The following is a 23,020-nucleotide window of genomic DNA, read 5'->3' as shown; positions in this document are numbered from 1 at the left end:
TGCCAGAGCACTAGGGAAACATACAAAAAGGCAACAAAACAGAGACGAGGGAAGGAAGGTCCTGCAGTCAGCTGCTAGGTAATAATGTCAGGGTTTTGCAGGAGCGTAATCGCAGTGATTTCAAATGGCTTATATCCTGCTTAGATTTTTTTTTTTTGGGGGGGGGGGGGGGGGGTAAATCGTGCAGCCCTAGTGTGTATGTATGTTTCCGCATAACATCTGAATGGCTGGAGATATTTCAAATAAACTTGGTGCACATCTTTTACATTTGTCTAGTAGAGTTTAGAGATGTTCCGATACCGACAATCTTCATCTCCACAGCCTGAGAGTAAAACAGCAGAGTCAGTAGGACTTCTGGTACATGTCCTGATCATGTTACTTTTGGGCTGTAGAGATTGTCCGGGGGTCCATCCTGCTGCTGGACCAACATCTTTGTAAACTATGATTTAACTGTCCAGCAGGTAGGTGAAGAGAATAGTTAGTGCAGCGCCAGGTAGTGGGGATGGGGGTCAGTGGGGGTGAGAAGATTGATTGCGGGCTAAGAAAAAAATTACAGGGAAAGAAGACATCAGTGCGGGGGCAGGGAGAAGACATGGCAGCGCTGATGCTGGGAGAAGGGCAGGGTGAAATAGCAGCCTATCACTGCTGGGGCTTCAGGAGACTGGGAAAGCTGGGTGGCACACAGTATGGGGTATGAAGAATGGGCAACGCCAAGTACTCAGTAATAAAATAAAGCAACTTTACGAACAATGCAAATCATATTTTCTTTGTTTACAGCAAAGCAGGAACATGAGGGATTAGTAAGTGTAAATATCTTTCAAACAGGACATTTTTAGAAATACAGAAATACTTGAAACTTTGGAAATTGTTTAATTTACATAATGGTTAAATTTAGACCTATGTATCTCAATGGGAAAAACCCTTAAATACTAAGGGGCAAAAAATAAATAAATTATAAGATCTACGGTATCGTGTCCATTTCCTGTTTGCGATCTGGATGCAACAATGTTGACATAAAAAAAATCCCACTTTATCCCCTTCAAACAAAATCACTTACGTGACCTATTTATTGCTACATGAAGAAAAGTCAAGTCCCGCTATGCGAATCGCATCCCCGCCGGCAGTGTCAGTGCAGCGCTCCCGGTCAGCGGGTCTGACCGGGGCGCTGCAGAGAGGAGAACGCCGCGAGCGCTCCGGGGAGGAGCAGGGACCCGGAGCGCTCGGCGTAACAACTACTATAGTAGAACATTGACATGCATGAGCAATCGAATGATTGCTCATACAAGTCCCCTAGGGAAGGAGTAAAAAAGTAAAAAACTAAAGTTGAAAAATCTTTTTAAAAATATAAGAACACCCCTCTTTATAAAAATTCAAATAAAAAGCAAAAAACTAATTTGGTATCACCACGTGGGAATTGTCCGAACTGTTAAAATATAATGTTATTAATCCCACAAGATGAACGACATGAATGTATGAAAAAAAAAAATACCATATGCCAAAATTGCTTATTTTTAGTCACATTATATATCTGAATTCCCCCCCCAATTTTGTTATAAAATTTTTAACCCCTTAAGGACTCAGCCCATTTTGGCCTTAAAGGGGTAATCTGGTGGAAATTGTTTTTTCTTTTTTAAATCAACTGGTGCCAGAAAGTTAAACATATTTGTAAATTACCTCTATTAGTGGGATTTGAACCCAAGGCCCCAGCACTGCAAGGCAGCAGTGCTAACCACTAAGCCACCATGCTGCCCTTAGCATACATCTCCAATGCACGGACAGAGATGTCAGCAGAGAGCACTGTGGTCGTGATGTCATCAGTGTTTCAAAAAGAAAGGAATTTCCTCTGTAGCATTCAGCAGCTAATAACTACTGGAAGGATTGAGATTTTTTAATAGAACTAATTTACAAATATGTTTAACTTTCTGGCACCAGTTGATTTAAAAAAAATATATGTTTTTCCACCGGAGTACCCCTTAAACCCCTTAACCCCTTAAGCACTCAGGGTTTTTCCGTTTTTGCACTTTTGTTTTTTCCTCCTTACCTTTTAAAAATCATAACCCTTTCAATTTTCCACCTAAAAATCCATATTATGGCTTATTTTTTGTGTCGCCAATTCTACTTTGCAGTGAAATTAGTCATTTTACCCAAAAATGCACGGCGAAACGGAAAAAAAAAATCATTGTGCGACAAAATCGAAAAAAAAACGCCATTTTGTAACTTTTGGGGGCTTCCGTTTCTACGCAGTGCATCTTTCAGTAAAAATTACACCTTATCATTATTCTGTAGGTCCATACGGTTAAAATGATACCCTACTTATATAGGTTTGATTTTGTCGCACTTCTGGAAAAAATCATAACTACAAAATTTATACGTTTAAAAATGTCATCTTCTGACCCCTATAACTTTTTTATTTTTCCACGTACGGGGCGGTATGAGGACTCATTTTTTGCGCCGTGATCTGAAGTTTTTATCGGTATGATTTTTGTTTTGATCGGACTTTTTGATCACTTTTTATTCATTTTTTAATGTTATAAAAAATGACCAAAATACGCTTTTTTGGACTTTGGAATTTTTTTGCGCGTACGTCATTGACCGTACGGCTTAATTAATGATATATTTTTATAGTTCGGACATTTACGCACGCGGCGATACCACATATGTTTATTTATTTATTTTTTTACACTGTTTTATTTTTTTTATGGGAAAAGGGGGGTGATTCAAACTTTTATTAGGGAAGGGGTTAAATGACCTTTATTAACACTTTTTTTTTTACTTTTTTTTTGCAGTGTTATAGGTCCCATAGGGACCTATAACACTGCACACACTGATCTCTCATCCTGATCACAGGCGTGTATTAACACACCTGTGATCAGCATTATCGGCGCTTGACTGCTCCTGCCTGGATCTCAGGCACGGAGCAGTCATTCGTCGATCGGACACCGAGGAGGCAGGTAAGAGCCCTCCCGGTGTCCGATCAGCTGTTCGGGACGCCGCGATTTCACCGCGGCGGTCCCGAACAGCCCGACTGAGCAGCCGGGATACTTTCAGTTTCACTTTAGAAGAGGCGGTCAGCTTTGACCGCCGCTTCTAAAGGGTTAATACCGCACATCGCCGCGATCGGCGATGTGTGGTATTAGCCGCGGGTCCCGGCCGTTGATTAGCTACGGGACCGACGCGATATGATGCGGGATCGCGGCGTGATCCCGCTTCATATCGCGGGAGCCGGCGCAGGACGTAAATATACGTCCTGCGTCGTTAAGGGGTTAAGGACCCAGCCATTTTACACCTTAGGACCCGGCCATTTTTTGAACATCTGACCACTGTCACTTTAAACATTAATAACTCTGGAATCCTTTTACTTATCATGCTGATTTCGAGATAGTTTTTTCGTGACATATTCTACTTTAACATAGTGGTAACATTTTGTGGTAACTTGGATCCTTTCTTGGTGAAAAATCCCAAAATTTGATGAAAAATTAGAAAATTTTGCATTTTTCTAACTTTGAAGCTCTCTGCTTGTAAGGAAAATAGATATTCCAAATAATTTTTTTATTTTATTCACATATACAATATGTCCAATTTATGTTTGCATCATAAAATTGACGAGTTTTTACTTTTGGAAGACACCAGAGGGCTTCAAAGTTCATCAGCAATTTTCCTATTTTTCACAAAATTTTCAAACTCACTATTTTTCAGGGACCAGTTCAGGTTTGAAGTGGATTTGAAGGGTCTTCATATTAGAAATACCCCATAAATGACCCCATTATAAAAACTGCACCCCCAAAGTATTCAAAATGACATTCAGTCAGCATTTTAACCCTTTAGGTGTTTCACAGGAATAGCAGCAAAGTGAAGGAGAAAATTCACAATCTTTATTTTTTACACTCGCATTTTCTTGTAGACCCAATTTTTGAATTTTTACAAGGGGTAAAAGGAGAAAATGTATACGTGTATTTTTAGCCCAATTTCTCTCGAGTAAGCACATATCTCATATGTCTATGTAAAGTGTTCGGCGGACGCAGTAGAGGGCTCAGAAGCGAAGGAGCGACAAGGGGATTTTGGAGAGTACGTTTTTCAGAAATGGTTTTGGGGGGGGGGGGGCATGTTGCATTTAGGAAGCCCCTATGGTGCCAGAACAGCAAAAAAAAAAAAAAACACATGCCATACCATTTTGAAAACTAGACCCCTTGAGGAACGTAACAAGGAATTAAGTGAGCCGTAATACCTCACAGGTGTTTCACGACTTTTGCATATGTAAAAAAAAAAAAAATGTTTTCACTAAAATGTGTGTTTCCCCCCAAATTTCACATTTTTGCAAGGGTTAATAGCAGAAAATACCCCCCAAAATTTTTAACCCCATCTCTTCTGAGTATGGAGGTACCCCATAAGTTAACCTGAAGTGCACTACGGGCGAACTACAATGCTCAGAAGAGAAGGAGTCATATTTGGCTTTTTGAGAGCAAATTTTGCTCGGGGGCATGTCGCATTTAGGAAGCCCCTATGGTGCCAGGACAGCATAAAAAAACACATGGCATACCATTTTGGAAACTAGACCCCTTGAGGAATGTAACAAGGAATTAAGTGAGCCTTAATACCCCACAGGGGTTTCGCAACTTTTGCATACGTAAAAAAAAAAAATGTCACTAAAATGTGTGTTTCCCCCCCAAATTTCACATTTATGCAAGGGTTAATAGCAGAAAATACCCCCAAAATTTGTAACCCCATCTCTTCTGAGTATGGAGGTACCCCATAAGTTGACCTGAAGTGCACTACGGGCAAACTACAATGCTCAGAAGAGAAGGAGTCATATTTGGCTTTTTGAGAGCAAATTTTGCTCGGGGGGCATGTCGCATTTAGGAAGCCCCTATGGTGCCAGGACAGCATAATAACCTCCACATGGCATACCATTTTGGAAACTAGACTCCTTGAGGAACATAACAAGGGGTACAGTTCTTTTTTTTTTTTTTGCGTTTGTCAAAACCGCTGAAACAATCAGCCACCCCTGTGCAAATCACCTCAAATGTACATGGTGCACTCTCCCTTCTGGGCCTTGTTGTGCGCCCTCAGAGCACTTTGCGCCAACATATGGGGTATCCCCGTAGTCAGGAGAAACTGCATTACAAATTTTGGGGGGCTTTTTTCCCTTTTACCTCTTGTCAAAATGAAAAGTATAGGGCAACACCAGCATGTTAGTGTAAAAAAAATTTTTTTTTTACACTAACATGCTGGTGTAGACCCCAACTTCCCCTATTAATAAGGGGTGAAAGGAGAAAAAGACCCCCAAAATTTGTTAGGCAATTTCTCCAGAGTACGGCAATACCCCATATGTGACCCTAAACTGTTGCCTTGAAATACGACAGGGCTCCGAAGTGAGAGTGTCATGCGCATTTGAGGCCTGAATTAGGGATTTGCATAGGGGTGGACATAGGGGTATTCTACGCCAGCGATTCCCAAACAGGGTGTCTTCAGCTGTTGCAAAACTCCCAGCATGCTTGGACAGTCAACGGCTGTCCGGCAATACTGGGAGTTGTTGTTTTGTAACAGCTGGAGGCTCCATTTTGGAAACAGCGGCGTACCAGACGTTTTTCATTTTATTGGGGAGGGGGGCTGTGTAGGGGTATGTGTATATGTAGTGTTTTTTTACTTATTTTATTTTGTGTTAGTGTAGTGTAGTGTAGTGTTTTTAGGGTACAGTCACACGGGCGGGGGATTACAGCGAGTTTCCCGCTGCGAGTTTGAGCTGCCGCGCAAAATTTGCTGCATTGCAAACTTGCAGCCTGATACGCACTGTAAGCCCCCTGCCCATGTGAATGTACCCTGTACATTCACAGGGTGGGAACCTCCAGCTGTTGCAAAACTACAACTCCCAGCATGCACAGTCTATCAGTGCATGCTGGTAGTTATAGTTTTGCAACAGCTGGAGGCACACGGGTTGGGAAACACTGAGTTAGGAAACAGACAATGTTTCCCAACCAGTGTGCCTCCAGTTGTTGCAAAACCACAACTCCCAGCATGCCCAGGCAGCCGAAGGGAATATTGGGAGTAGTGGTTACGCAACAGCTGGAGGAGAACAGTTTGGGGACCACTGTGTAGTGGTGTCCAAGCTGTAGCCCTCCAGATGTTGCAAAACTACAACTCCCAGTATGCCAAAACTGTCCAGGCATGCTGGGAGTTGTAGTTCTGCAACATCTGAAGGGCCAGATGTTACAGAACTACAACTCCCAGCATGCCTGGACAGTAAGGGCATGCTGAGGATGTGTAGTTTTGCAACATCTGGAAGGGCACATTGGTCTCCAAACTGTGGACCTCCAGATGTTGCAAAACTGCAACTCCCAGCATGCCCAGATGCCAAGGGCTGTCTGGGCATGCTGGGAGTTGTAGTTTACAGGGTCCCATTACAGCAATGCATGTCGCTTTACGGCAACGTGCATTGCTGTAAAGGGCCCGACCGCGGCTGAAGATCCACTCACCTGTCGCCGCCGCCGCTGTCTTCATCGCTGGGATCCGGGTCTTCAGGGACGAGGTAAGTACCGGGCAGTGTCATTGCTAGGGTTGGTGTCACCCGGTGAGGTAGAAAATGGTGTCACCCCATACCTCCCCCCCCCCCCTCAGTAAGTTTTTAGCCTGTTGTGACAGACACCACTGTTGTAGCACATTGTGAGAAATTCTAGTATAATAATCAGATATACCAGTTGCCACAGAATAGGAAAGTGTTAAAGAAGTTTTCACCATTTAAATATACAGCTCCCAGAATTACTTAAAGGGGTACTCCACTGGAAAACATTTACTTTTATATCAACTGGTGCCAGAAAGTTAAACAGATTTTTAAATTACTTCTATTTAAAATCTTAATCCTTACAGTACTTATCAGCTGCTGTATGCTCCACAGGAAGTTGTGTAGTTCTTTCCAGTCTGACCACAGTGCTATTTGCTGACACCTCTGTCCATGTAAGGAACTGTCCAGAGCAGGATAGGTTTGCTATGGGGATTTGCTCCTACTATGGACAGAGGTGTCAGCACAGAGCACTGTGGTCAGACAGAAAATAAATTAAAAAAAGAAAAGAACTTCCTGTGAATCACTTATACAGCAGCTAATAAGTACTGGAAGGATTAAGATTTTTAAATAGAAGTAATTTACAAATCTGTTTAACTTTGTAGCACCAATTGATTAAAAAAAATGTTTTCCAGTAGAGTACCCATTTGAGCAGTGGTGAGGTTATGCTGGGAGTTGTAGTTTCACTCACCATAACTGTAGAACTTACAAGTGACTACAGCTCTGATAGGAAACAGAGAGGAGAATACACAATGATATCAGTGATTACAGGTGACGTCTTCTCTATAGTGAGGAGAATACACAATGATATCAGTGACTACAGGTGACGTCTTCTCTATAGTGAGGAGAATACACAATGATATCAGTGACTACAAGTGACGTCTTCTCTATAGTGAGGAGAATACACAATGATATCAGTGACTACAAGTGACGTCTTCTCTATAGTGAGGAGAATGCACAATGATATCAGTGACTACAGGTGACATCTTCTCTATAGTGAGGAGAATACACAATAATATCAGTGACTACAGGTGACGTCTTCTCTATAGTGAGGAGAATACACAATGATATCAGTGACTACAGGTGACGTCTTCTCTATAGTGAGGAGAATGTACAATGATATCAGTGACTGCAGGTGACGTCTTCTCTATAGTGAGGAGAATACACAATAATATCAGTGACTACAGGTGACGTCTTCTCTATAGTGAGGAGAATACACAATGATATCAGTGACTACAGGTGACGTCTTCTCTATAGTGAGGAGAATGTACAATGATATCAGTGACTACAGGTGATGTCTTCTCTATAGTGAGGAGAATGTACAATGATATTAGTGACTACAGGTGACGTCTTCTCTATAGTCTTCACTTATCTAATTCAGATGGTACATACCGCCAGAACTTGTTCCAGCTAAATCTTCTGTCTGTAGAATGTGACGCCCAGACGTCTCCTCACTATGTCAGCACATTCTCATCCTCTATATGAAAACAAGTATTATTATAAACCTGCCAGACACTGTATCCTCTAAATATAATACTACTATACACTACACTCTTTGATTATAAACCTTCCATACACCATACCCACTGAATATAATGCTACCACACACTGTACATTCTGAATATTATACCAACACATACTGTACACTCTGAATATAAATCTGCCACATACTGTACCCCTGAATATAATACCGCCACACACTGTACCCTCTGAATATAATACTACCACACACTGTACATTCTGAATATAATACCATCACATACTGTACCCTCTGAATATAAATCTACCACATACTGTACCCCTGAATATAATACCGCCACACACTGTACCCCTGAATATAATACTACCACCCAGAGTACCCTCTGAATATAATACTACCACAAAGTTAAACAGATTTTTAAATTACTTCTATTTAAAATCTTAATCCTTACAGTACTTATCAGCTGCTGTATGCTCCACAGGAAGTTGTGTAGTTCTTTCCAGTCTGACCACAGTGCTATTTGCTGACACCTCTGTCCATGTAAGGAACTGTCCAGAGCAGGATAGGTTTGCTATGGGGATTTGCTCCTACTATGGACAGAGGTGTCAGCACAGAGCACTGTGGTCATACAGAAAATAAATTAAAAAAGAAAAGAACTTCCTGTGAATCACTTATACAGCAGCTAATAAGTACTGGAAGGATTAAGATTTTTAAATAGAAGTAATTTACAAATCTGTTTAACTTTGTAGCACCAATTGATTAAAAAAAATGTTTTCCAGTAGAGTACCCCTTTGAGCAGTGGTGAGGTTATGCTGGGAGTTGTAGTTTCACTCACCATAACTGTAGAACTTACAAGTGACTACAGCTCTGATAGGACACAGAGAGGAGAATACACAATGATATCAGTGATTACAGGTGACGTCTTCTCTATAGTGAAGAGAATACACAATGATATCAGTGACTACAGGTGACGTCTTCTCTATAGTGAGGAGAATACACAATGATATCAGTGACTACAAGAGACGTCTTCTCTATAGTGAGGAGAATACACAATGATATCAGTGACTACAAGTGACGTCTTCTCTATAGTGAGGAGAATACACAATGATATCAGTGACTTCAGGTGACATCTTCTCTATAGTGAGGAGAATACACAATAATATCAGTGACTACAGGTGACGTCTTCTCTATAGTGAGGAGAATACACAATGATATCAGTGACTACAGGTGACATCTTCTCTATAGTGAGGAGAATACACAATGATATCAGTGACTACAGGTGACGTCTTCTCTATAGTGAGGAGAATACACAATGATATCAGTGACTACAGATGACGTCTTCTCTATAGTGAGGAGAATGTACAATGATATCAGTGACTGCAGGTGACGTCTTCTCTATAGTGAGGAGAATACACAATAATATCAGTGACTACAGGTGACGTCTTCTCTATAGTGAGGAGAATACACAATAATATCAGTGACTACAGGTGACGTCTTCTCTATAGTGAGGAGAATGTACAATGATATCAGTGACTACAGGTGATGTCTTCTCTATAGTGAGGAGAATGTACAATGATATTAGTGACTACAGGTGATGTCTTCTCTATAGTCTTCACTTATCTAATTCAGATGGTACATACCGCCAGAACTTGTTCCAGCTAAATCTTCTGTCTGTAGAATGTGACGCCCAGACGTCTCCTCACTATGTCAGCACATTCTCATCCTCTATATGAAAACAAGTATTATTATAAACCTGCCAGACACTGTATCCTCTAAATATAATACTACTATACACTACACTCTTTGATTATAAACCTTCCATACACCATACCCACTGAATATAATGCTACCACACACTGTACATTCTGAATATTATACCAACACATACTGTACACTCTGAATATAAATCTGCCACATACTATACCCCTGAATATAATACCGCCACACACTGTACCCTCTGAATATAATACTACCACACACTGTACATTATGAATATAATACCATCACATACTGTACCCTCTGAATATAAATCTACCACATACTGTACCCCTGAATATAATACCGCCACACACTGTACCCTCTGAATATAATACTACCACACACTGTACATTCTGAATATAATACCATCACATACTGTACCCTCTGAATATAAATCTACCACATACTGTACCCCTGAATATAATACCGCCACACACTGTACCCCTGAATATAATACTACCACCCAGAGTACCCTCTGAATATAATACTACCACAAACTGCGCCCTCTGAATTTAACGTTGCCATACAGTGCACCCTTTGAATATAATACCACAACCGCAGTAACACCCCTCAACATCCGTTAGCTATGCTATTACCACGGGAGGGTTTTTTTGGTGGTGTTGCTAGTGGATGATGGGGGTGCTACTACTGCGGGGTGTTGCTGGAGGATGATGAGGGTGCAACTGGCCATCCCCCCCTGGCAGTATCACCCCCATCATCCATCCGCAGGATCATCCTCCTGGCAGGAGCACCGCCATCATCCACCATCAGGATCTGCTGATGGAGGTGCTACTGCTCCGGGGGGGGGGGGGTTGCTGGTGGATGATGAGGGTGCTACTGCCAGGGGGGGAGCATTAGGTAGGCAGCAGTTCCCCCACTTTAGGTAGGCAGCAGTTCCCCCACATTAGGTAGCATATGTTCCCCACATTAGGCAGCATAGATTCCCCACATTTGATACGTGTTCCCCCACATTAGGTAGCAATTTCCCCACATTAGGTAGCACAGATTCCCCACATTAGGTAGCATAGATTCCCCCCATTCGGTAGCACAGATTCCCCACATTAGGTAGCATAGACTCCCCACATTTGGTAGCACAGATTCCCCACATTAGGTAGCAGTTTCCCCACATTAGGTAGCATAGACTCCCCACATTAGGTAGCATAGACTCCGCACATTTGGTAGTAGTTACCCCACATTAGGCCGCAGGTTCCCTTGCAGGTTCCCCACAATGGGTCAAAGTCTCCCCACATTAGATCGCTGTTTAACCCCCCCCCCCCCCCCCACACACACACAAAAAAAAACCCACATACAACACAGACAGACACACACACAGAGTCACAGTCACACACACAGAGTCACACACAGAGTCACACAGTCACACACACAGAGTCACACACACAGAGTCACACACACAGAGTCACACACACACACACAGAAAATAAGGCATACTTGGCACACCAGAAGGCCTCCTACATAATTCCAATACAAGAAATGATTGTGGGCAGGGGTGTTGAGGGGTGTTGCGCTCCTGGGTCCCCCTGCAACACACACACACAGTCACATACACACACACACAGAGTCACACACAGTCACATACATACACACAGAGTCACACACAGTCACATACACACACACAGAGTCACACACAGTCACATACACACACACACACAGTCACACACAGTCACACACACACATACACAGAGTCACACACAGTCACATACATACACACAGAGTCACACACAGTCACATACATACACACAGTCACACACAGTCACATACATACACACACACACACACACAGAGTCACACACAGACAGTCACACACAGACAGAGATAGCGACAGACAGACACACACACTCACCCATCCAGCGCAGCGCTCCTTCTCTACTGGCACCCTGCGAGTGACGTCACTGACGTCCCATGCGACGGACGGGCGCACAGCGGCGATGAAGGCCGGGGGGGGCAGCTGACGGACAGGCGCAGGTGAAGGGGGGGGGGGTGCTGCCAGTCGGGTGCAGACGGGGGTGTCAGTGTAGCTGGGGGGGGGTGCTGCGGAGCGTCTTGGTGTCACCCCATTAGGTTGGTGTCACCCGGGCCGCACCCCCCGCACCCGGGTCGCAATGCCACTGGTACCGGGGCAGGTCCCCAGCACTCCCCCGTCCCCCGCCGCGTCCTCCAGTCTTCCTCCTGTCCTCTCCGGACATCCAGGGGCCGGGCAGGGCGGGAGGAAGTAACCGCCCCCCCCCCCCCCCCCTGCGATTGGTCGGTTAACTAACCGAAGAATCGCAGGGGATAGGAGGAGGTGGCAGGCTTGCCACCTCGCTCCTATACTTTAGCATGGTCCTGGCTGTCTGTGACAGCCGGGATCATGCAAAATTACCGGGCGGTCGGGTCCCAGAGACCCGTTCAGCCCGGTTTCGCCGCATATCGCAGGGGAGATTTCCCTAGCGATTTGCGTCGATCGCCGACATGGGGGGCCTACATGGCCCCCCTCGGTGTTTGCCCTGGATGCCTGCTGAAGCATTTCAGCAGGCATCCGCTTCCGATCTCTGCCCGGGGCGCGGCAGAGACCGGAGAAACACCAGGAAGTACTAGTACGTCCTGGGTCCTTAAAGCCCAGGGTGCCAGGACGTTCTAGTACGTCCTGGGTCCTTAAGGGGTTAAGGACATTTTTTCCTCCTCGCCTTCAAAAAATCATAACTCTTTTATATTTTCATCCATTCAGACTAGTATGAGGGCTTGTTTTTTGCGTGACCAGCTGTCTGTTGTAATGCCATCACTAACTTTACCATAAAATGTATGGCGCAACCCAAAAAATACTATTTGCATGGGGAAATTAAAAAGAAAACCGCAATTTTGCAAATTTTGGAAGGTATAGTTTTTTTTTGAGGCCGTAGTATTCACGGTAAAAATGACGTGTTTTTTTAATTTTTTTATTCTTTGGGTCAATACGATTACAATGATTCCCATGATAATATACTTTTCTATTACTGTTGCACTTCTATTACTGTTGCAAATCGCAAACTTTTTAACCAAATTAGTACGTTTAAAATCCCCCTATTTTGAAGACCTATAACTTAAATTTTTCCGTATAAGCGGTGGTATAAGGTCTCATTTTTTGCGCCGTGATCTTTACTTTTTATTGATACTATATTTGCTTATGTAAAACCTTTAATACATTTTTTATACATTTTTTTGGGAATAAAATATTATAAAAAAGCTTCACTTTTGGACATTTATGCACACGGCGATACCAAATATGTATATAATTATTATTATTATTTTTTTTTTTTACACTTTTTGGGGGTGAAATAGGGAAAATGGGACAATTTACGTTTTTATTGGGGGAAGGGGTTTTTCTTTTTTTTTTCTTTTTTTTTTTACTTTTTTAACTTTTCTTTTTACACTTTAATAGTCCCCATAGGGGACTATTTATAGCAATAATTCGATTGCTAATACTGTTCAGTGCTATGCATAGGACATAGCACTGATCAGTGTTATTGGTCATTGCCTGCTCTGGTCTGCTCGATCGCAGACCAGAGCAGAACACCTGTGGAAGGCAGCGGAGGCAGGTGAGGGGACCTCCGGCTGCCATGCTGGATGATTGGATCGCCACAGCAGCTCTGCTGGTGATCCGATCATCCATTTCAGTGTCCGCAATGCTGCAGATGCCATTACCGGCGGGTCCCTGGCTGCTATCAGCAGCCGGAACCTGTCGCGCATGACCCGAGCATTGCTCCGATGCTCGTGGTTATGTATAGGACGTAAATGTACATCCTGGTGCGTTAAGTACCACCTCACCAGGACGTACATTTACGTCCTGCGTCGATAAGGGGTTAAAATAATCCCCAAATATTGCAGCACTGACACTTCCTGTTTTCTACGGATCATTTCCCAGCAGTTTTCTCCATATGATCACAGACGGGAGTGCAGTAAAAGGTGACAATAGATAAGACAGGATCAGGCCATTCACAATCCGAGATGTTCACAGCTCATCATTTCCCCCTGCCTGCACAATGGCCTCCGTATTGATCGCAGAGCATGCCCACAAGACTCTTTAATACAAGTCATATCATCATACATACACACTTCTATCATAGACACATGTATCATAGGCACATCTATCATACATACACACATTTATCACACACACACATCTATCATATATACACACACACACATTTATCATACGCACATCTATCATATACACATCTATCATGCACACCTCAAACATACACACATTATACTTACACACATCATACATGCTCAAATCATACACACATCATACAGACAGACATACACACAACATACACACATCTATTATACATACATCTATCATACATACACACACACATCTATCATAGCCCCCCTCCTTATCCATGGTCTACTCAATTCATTGCCACGGCCTGCCACTCATCAGTGCTAAGGGTCTGAGGCAACTGAGAGAGTGGACATCGCTGGTAACTGCAGGGATGCTTTGAGGAGGCGGAGGCTGCTTCTCCCTTGCACCACAGGTGCAGTAGGGTCGCAGGAAGGGATGCGTCAGGGGTTTGAAGCAGACGTGCATGCCTGTGCAGGGCATGTCTGCTCCCTCCCAGCAGCCCCTGGGCTGTTCCACCCTACTTTGATTTTTTAAAGGGCCAGTGCTGTTAAAGGAAAAAAAGAATGTGCTGGCAGCAACCTCATGGCCCGACCTGCTGCTGCAGCACATAGTATAGAGGCAGGGGACCCGGTTGCAATTGCGACCGTTGCAACCTCTATAGCCACTAAATTTCAGATTGTGGGGGTTGGGGCTCAGCATCTGCTTCTAAAGGAGAAAGAGAGCCTGATAAATCCTGGACTGTGTACCTGCCCAGCTGAGCCTGTCTGCCTGATAGATGACCCACAAAAGTAAATCAAAGCTTCCCATCTTTGACATTTCATATAAAAATCAGGGCAGCAATCCCTTGTATAAATAACGATGTACCTCCTATTGTATGTCCAGAGTGCTGCAGTGCAATCTCCCCTCTCTTTAACTTTTCAGCAGCAACAGCAGCTAGTGTAACCCCTTCATTGCTGATGCTGTTTCTTTCCTTTTTTGTTCATATGGCAACTTGCAAACCCAGTGCATCAGTAACCCATTCTACTCTTCAGATGCCTTATGTTGTACTTTACCGAGTAAATCATCCCCCAGCACAGAGTCAGCCTATTCAGTGTACTTTCACCATCACTATGTCATGGCATAGTAGACTGAGTGCTGTGCTGTGATTGGCTAGGTAACTAAGGAAGGACATGCCTGTGTGTGTCCAAACTGCTCTGCCATGGCTAAAAAGGGTTAATCACCACTCTAATGCTCATACAGTCATACAAGACCACCTGCGGTGTAAACCATTAAGTTAAACCACAGTGTATGTACATGACAAGTGACAGAATACATTTTCTGACTCACAGTACAAAAAAAATTCTTAACTGTCAGGCTATTAAATGGAAGGGCGGGGGCGGGGGCATAGATCTTCTCCACCTAGATATAATATCTCAGCTTCTTGTATTATCTCTTCTGGAATAGTTCTTCAGGGGCCCCAGTGGGATCATTTTTTGTTGGCTTACAATATTATTTCCATTACTCCAGGAATTCCTAATAATCTCCCAGCCCCACTGATTCTATTTTCAGCTTTTATGACTCTTTTACTCTTTGCAGATTATGTTTAATAAGTTGAGGGCAGATTTATTACTCTCAATATACAAAACAATTTTTGTGCAGCGCCCCTAACACAAATCAGTTACCTCTACATCATGCACACACACCAATATCCACCTTTAACACATGGCTGGGAATTTGCTACACATTGTAGAGCTCTATTGCACTTTGCTGATCTACTTTAAAGGGCTTATCTAGTGTCTTCACTGGGGCAGGGGAAAATAGAAATAAATACTCACCTAGCCCTGGTTCCCCACAGCTCTGGTTCACCTCTGTACGGAACGTACAGAGGTGAACCAGAGCTGTGGGGGACCAGGGCTAGGTGAGTAATCTTCTTTTCTTCTTTTTGCTTCCGAAACAAGTGCTTTGTGCAGGACCTGACCTCTCAGCCAATCATTGGCGGCAGCAGTGTCCTGGCTTGGAAAGTGATTGGTGGGTGCTGCTACAGCCTCTCAGAAGCAGGATGAAGAGGAAGAAGATCGGGGAACCAGATGAAGATGAACGAGAGCTGCAGGGGACCAGCAGTGGATCTCAACTAGGTTGGGTAAAGATACATTTTTTCTTCTCTTACCCTTCCTTTCCCATCACCATATTACTTTTTTTTTAGAAAACATAAGAACCCCTTTCAATTATTACAGTGAGGAAAGGAAGGTTATTACCGTGCAGACAGCATACAGTGGTGTATTAAGGTTTCCTGCTGCACTAGTATGGAGGTGGGTGATGGGCTAGTCTTGGGGGAAGGGGCGGGGTCCGGATTATTAGGCTAGTCTGAAGCGGGGGGGGGGGGGGGGGGGGGGGTTGCGTTCTCCTTACCATAGACATACAGGTGCTTGTTGATTTCAGGCTGCAGCCTTTTCTGGCAGCTTCGTAGCCGCTGCAGGTTCATCTCTCTTCTCCTCCTCCGGCGGTGCTGTCTTTTCCGCTGGCATGTTTGGAGGCTGGAGGGATGGGGGAGCTCTCCTGGATACAGGCACTGCAGTACAATAAGAGAGCGGTAGGGAGTGTTAGCTAAGGAGACAGCCAGCAATTGGCTTACAGCGATTGAGCGCCCTCTGCTGGCTCAGAAGCTCCTTACACTGCTGCAAGGCGTAACAGTGCAGGCAGTGATGTATTAGACGTATGTATGAGACGCCCCCCTTAAACGGCCACCTTAGGCGTGGGCCTTGTTGGCTTAGGGGTTTATACGCCAGAATAAACAGTAATACAGTACAGTGGTCCCTCAACATATGATGGTAATCCGTTCCAAATGAACCATCGTTTGTTGAAACCATCGTATGTTGAGGGATCCGTGCAATGTTAACTATAGGACGTTATTCTCACCTGTCCCCGCCGTCACCGCTGCCCTAGATGACACAGTCCATCGCTGCCGCCGCGTCCCTGGGGTGTCCCCGCCGCACCGGAACGTCTCCTATTGGATGACGGGACGGCGTTTGTGGCGACGGGATGACGACGATGGAGAGCGCCGGCGATGCAGGGGATCCCGAAGATGACGTCCTGGAGCACCGCGGACAGGTGAGTGACCATCACTGGAGCTTACGGGGCACCGTAAACGGCTATCCGACGGCAAAAGCATCGTATGTTGATGCTGCCTTCAACATGCGATGGCCTCTGAGAGGCCATCGCATGTTGAAATTATTATATGTCGGGGCCATCGTAGGTGGGGGGGTCACTGTATACAGTAATCCTTCGTCAACATACAATGAATATTCTTTCCTGGACAAATGTTATGTAGTCAACATACAATGTCAAAGACAATCTGGATATGCGGCAAACATAAACAGCTGGAACATCTGACCATTTAGAATGAATATTTTAATGAAAAACTGCTGTAAGTTTCCACACAGGCATTTTTTTGGATATCTGCCCCTACAATTTATGAGCCAAAGTCAAACGTGGATCCAATAGGAAGGAAGAGTAGAAGTCCTTCCTTTATATTTCCCATTACTTTGGTTCTTTCTGTCACGCCCCCTCCCATAGACTTCCATTTGGGGGGGCGTGACATCATGAGGGGTGGGGCTATGACGGTATGAGCTCCCGGCACCGGCTCTAAGCATTCGGAACATTGAAAGTAGAAACAATGAAAGAAATGCCACAGACAAAAGTGATACAGAAGTTAAAGGGGTACTTGGCTGCTCAGCGTTTGGAACAAACTGTTCCGAACGCTGGAGCTGGCGCTGGGAGCGTGTGATGTCATAGCCTTTCCCCCTCATGACAAAACGCCCCACCCCCTCAATGCAAATCTATGGGAGGGGGCGTGACAGCCGTCACGCCCCCTCCCATAGACTTGCATTGAGGGGCAGGCATGACTTCATGAGGGGGCGGGGCTATGACGTCACAAGCTCCCGGCACCGGCTCCAGCATCCGGAACAGTTTGTTCTAAACGCTGAGCAGCGGAGTACCCCTTTCATTTGGCACTTGGCAAAAGGGAAAAAGTTAAAGGGGTGTTCTGGGATTGTTTTAAATTTGACTATGCTACAGGGGCTGTAAAGTTAGTGTATTTCATAAGATAGTGTCTGTGTTCGATGGATGGTCTTGCAATTCTTATATAATTTTTGCCCCGGATGTTAATTTTAAGCAGCATGTAAAAGGAGTGTTGTCCTTTTTCCAGGTGTCAGTGCGGCATGAGACATTACATCCCTAGTCAGATGTTAAAAGGGAGCCTGTCTGTGCTTCAGCGGATGGAGCAACCACTGGGAAGGAGATCATTCTCCACAGGGCTGCAGGGAATTGTAGTTTCAACCCAGCAAGCATGGAAGGAAGCTCAGCTGTGCTGCAATGGAAAGGTGTGGCTGATGTGAGGGATGGAGACAAGTCACCTCCGACCTAGAAACAAAGGATCCTGGGGATTGTAATCTGAGGGAGGCCACAGAAACAGGAAATAGCCAATTCGCACAACTGTGGGGATTGTCAGGTGAGGAGAAGGCCAGCAATTGGATTATAGTTATTGAGCGCCCTCTGCTGGCTCTGGAGCTGTTTATACTGCTGCACGACTCCCTCTGAGCAACAGTGCAGGCAGTGGTGTATTGGAACGCCCATTAAACTGCCGCCCTAGGCCTGGGCCATGTTGACCTAGGGGTTTATGTGGGGGCATAAAAGTATTTAGTCAGCCAGCAATTTTGCAAGTTCTTCCACTTAAAAAGATGAAAGAGGCCTTTAATTTTCCTCATAGGTATACCTCAATTATGAGAGACAAAATGGGGGAAAGAATACGGGAAATCACATTTGTAAACAGGCAGAAAAGTCCAGCTCACCCCCGTTCGCCTCCCACTTCATGGACCAGCGTGGACCACATTACCTAAACTGGCAAGAAAGAAAAATGGTCCCGCGCAGTAGCTCAATTGCAGAAGCGACCTTTTATTCCATAACAGCAATACATGCAAATAAAAACAAGCAGTGACGCGTTTCGATCATCTAAGCGATCTTAATAGTACTGGCACAGATTTACTATCTTGGATTGCTCTTATAGGGGAGGGAACCACCTGCACAGGTAAAATGCAACCATGTGAAACAAGGTGAGACAGTCCCCCACAATAAGCAAAACTCCATTACAAAAAGATCTATATACATATAGTTAACAGATAAAACACATTACATAATGTTATTGATATTTATCAAAAAACCTACTAATAAGAAAAACCTTCTTAAAATCTGTTTAAATATTTCTTAATATAACTGGTCACTAGGTGGGGTAAAATACATAAAAAAGGGGGGAAAAAATAAAAAATTGCAAACAGATAAGAAAGTCCTAAAAAATAGTAACGGAATGTTCTGAATGTGGTTCATGTGTATGCCGATTCATAAAGTTCTAGTCATTATTGCATAAGTAGAGATAATATTTCACACACCATAAAACATGGTCCCTGGCATAAAACGAATTAGGAAGCTTGGATGGAATAGCGGAACAGAAAAGGACAAACATGTATGTCAATGTTTATACAGAAAGGGATTATGTGGATCATGCAGTAGGACATCTTGTCTTTTATTCAATCCTGCTGGAAATCTACTATCGAGCCACATAAGCCAAAACACTTCCCTATCAAGAAGCTTTTGCCTATGGTCTCCCCCCTCTAACTGGGGCTCCTGGAGGGCAAGACTGGCAAAACTTCCACCACGTTTTTCGGCACAGTGTTGACTAACCATAGAGACGTGATAGGAGCTGAAATGTTTAACATCAGATAGAAATTCTTGATCGTGTCAAGAACTGTCCAGAGTAGGAGCAAATCCCCATAGCAAACCTCTCTGTTAACGGCAACGCTCCAGTCTCTCATTCTGCCCGTGAGCGCCCCCCTCCTCTTGTCACCGGTGGCTCCGGGACTCGCCTGCATGCGAGTTCCGGGCCTTGCTATGGGCAATGCTCCGGCTGTTTATTTCGGCGGTGATCATCCTTGTCCTACTGTCTTTGGCGGCTCTGGGACTCGCTTTGTGAGTCCCGGGCATCTCTTCACCCCACGCTGTCACTTGCTCCTCTCTGCATGTGCATCAACGGCGCCTGTATCCCCACCCCTTAGAGCGTGTGCATGCCAGTGCTCTTCGATTTAAAGGGCCAGTGTGCTCTTGATTGGTCTGCTGATGGGCGGACCTTTTATATAAGTCCTGTACCTCCCTATTCTTGTGTTGGATCTTTGTGCTTTGTGCCTCTGAGAAAGTGTTACTTGTATTTTGCCTACTGTGTTCCTGACCTCCTCGCTAGTGACCTGACCTTGCTCCTTTGCTGCCTGCCTTCTGACCTTTGCTATGTCCTGACTACGTCTATAACCTTCGGTACCGAGTTACATCTGGACAACTTGTGTGGACAGATTGTGCCAGGGATAGCGACCTGGGTGCCACCTGCCACTGCAAGTCCATTCTACTTTGCGGTGGGCTCTGGTGAAAACCTGCGGCACCTTAGACTCCGCTCCTTGGACCGGTTAAGTCATTGTCCACATAGGTCAGCGGATCCACTACCATCTGCCGTTAACACTCTCCTTCTCTGGACAGTTCCTGACACAGGCAGATGTGGCAGCAGAGAGCACTGTGGTCAAACTTAACAAAACTACTTTTTGGGAGCATAGAGCCGATGATGAGTACTGGAAGGGTTAAGATTTTGTGCTAGAAGTAATTTACAAATCTGTTTAACTTTGTGGCACCAATTGATCTGGAAAAAAATAAATAATGGTTTTCCCCTTTAACTATAACACTTTATGAAGCTTTATGAATAAATCACCCATCAATGGGTGAACAAGCGTCTCAGGTTACCCAGATACAATGTCACATGGTTTGTATAACCGCATATAACCAATCTCCTAACTAGGAAATCTTGGCATAACCCTAGATGCATTGTATTGTACATACATCTGCCACTGAGGAAGGGGGATAGCCTCATGAAACGCGTCTTGACTTTAATGTACTGTTTGTTCTTTTAGATGTGTCAGTAAAAGTATTTATACCGTACTTATGGTTCATGGAATCCATATTGGATCACTATTGGGCAGCGCCACTCCAGTGCCACATTTTTTCTCTAAATTGTTCGTTGGACTAGATAAAAATTGATACTTTTTTAAAAATATAAAGATGGTCAATATTTAAGAAAATGGTCAGAGAATATAGACTATCATATAGTTACATAGTTACATAGTTAGTACGGTTGAAAAAAAGACATACGTCCATCAAGTTCAACCAGGGAATTGAAGTGAAGGGTGTAAGGGGATAAGGGGAAGGGATGTAGTTTTATAATTCTGCATAAGCATTAATGTTATTTTGTTCCAGGAATGTATCTAACCCTGTTTTAAAGCTATTAATTGTTTCTGCTGTGACCAGTTCCTGAGGTAGACTGTTCCATAAATTCACAGTTCTTATGGTAAAGAAGGCGTGTCACCCCTTTAGACTAAACCTTTTCTTCTCCAGACGGAGGGGCTATTTTATGTTGTATCAAATAACCAATTCACAGATGTAACAGAATAAGATATTTAATGGCTGCACATTCCGGTTGATAAAACTCCCTTAGTCAGGTGGTAGATAATCACTGATGTTTCTCCAGATTACTGAATCATCAACATTGAATTCTGATTATTGTTGTTGCTCTTCATTGGTTTTTCTAATGTTTGAATTCTGAGAACTTTCTCGCATAGCGGTAACAGATCAGCTTTACACGATGGAATCTTGCCATGAAGACATTTTTATATTTCTAATCGGATTAACCCTTTAAAGATACAGCCAGTTTTTACATTTACATTTTTTTCTCCTAGCCTTTTAATACCATAAACTTATTTTTTTTTTTTCAAAAAGCCTTAAGCTTCCATGACTTGTGGCCGATCCACCTCTGGACCACTAATGATGCGCTCCGAGTGTTGTTTAAATGCTGAAGTCAGTATGACAGCAGCATTTAAAAGGGGTACTCAGCCCTGGATATTTTATCTACTATCCAAAGGATAGTGGTTAAGATGTCTGATTGCGAGGGTCCCGCTGCTTGGACCCCCCGCGATCTTCGCACAGCACCCAGAATTCTTATGTTTAGAAGGCTTGGTTACAGCGGTGATAGACATGACAGCATGTCACACCCCCTCCATTCATGTGGTGACCATCACGCCCTTTTCCATAGACATGAATGGAGGGAGCGTGCCGTTCTGTCAATAGGGGGTGTGGCGTGAAGTCACATCTCCCGCCATGGGAACCCAGCGTTCTAAACATACTGTTGTTGTTGGTGCTGCATGGAGATTGCGGGGGACCCAGCGACAGGACCCCTGTGATCAGACATCTTATCCCTTATCCCTTGGATGTCTAGGGGTGGAGTACTCCTTTAAACAGTTAAAGGGGTATTCAGCTTTTAAAAACCTGTCCGGCTCTATTGTTTGCAGAATAATCCCTGTTCATTTCTGCAATAGCAATTTATTACGATCTCCTCCTAATTCAGGAATGTGTCCCCATTGTAATCCATCACAAGGCATACAGCTGACATCAGCAATATGTTTTTTTCACATACATGTTGGATTACTCTTCCTTTTTGATCATATGTGTTTACTTAACTTTTTATATATTGCCCTCATGGTCGTTTCCATATAATATCAGCCACATTTGTGCACCTTACAAATCATTTGACACCAAATTAACCAAACCCAACTGTACATTATGGGGGAATAATGTAATAATTGCAATGGCCCAACTTATTATTGCCTCTCATCAGTGTTTTCTTTATGGGCAAATAGCTGAAATCCTGGCACTGCCTGGTTTTTCCTACCTAATCCTTGTGGGGGAGGAAAAGCAACAAGGAGGAAGAACTCATACCCCTTTCCTCATATCCCGACCTCATATCCCGTCCTCATATCCCGTCCTCATATCTCCTCCTCATATCCTGTCCTCATATCCCGACCTCATTTCCCGACCTCATTTCCCGACCTCATATCCCGACCTCATATCCCGTCCTCATATCCCGTCCTCATATCCTATCCTCAAATCCTGTCCTCATATCTCATCCTCATATCCCGACCTCATATCCGATCCGCATATTCTGTCCTCATATCCCGTCCTCATATCTCATCCTCATATCCCGTCCTCATATCCAGACCTCATATCCCGT

At 44.0% G+C, this 23,020-nt stretch overlaps 1 long non-coding RNA gene across 2 annotated transcripts in view; it reads right to left on the bottom strand.

Annotated features, from left to right (window-relative positions):
- LOC130275378 (uncharacterized) overlaps positions 1–23,020 on the bottom strand; it is a 47,962-nt gene that overhangs the window by 16,079 nt on the left and 8,863 nt on the right. The window contains exon 1 of one of the 2 annotated variants that reach the window (XR_008844755.1): positions 7,946–8,031. The exons of the other annotated variant lie outside the window; for it this stretch is intronic. This is a non-coding gene — a long non-coding RNA (uncharacterized LOC130275378). Of the gene's footprint in view, positions 1–7,945; positions 8,032–23,020 lie in introns of those variants that run through there. 2 annotated transcript variants of the gene reach the window in all.

This window comes from Hyla sarda, chromosome 6 (assembly GCF_029499605.1).
Source record: "Hyla sarda isolate aHylSar1 chromosome 6, aHylSar1.hap1, whole genome shotgun sequence".
NCBI classification, from domain to species: Eukaryota; Metazoa; Chordata; class Amphibia; order Anura; family Hylidae; genus Hyla; species Hyla sarda.
The sequence above is the reverse complement of the archived record's forward strand: the minus strand, read 5'-3'. Positions and strand labels throughout refer to the sequence as shown.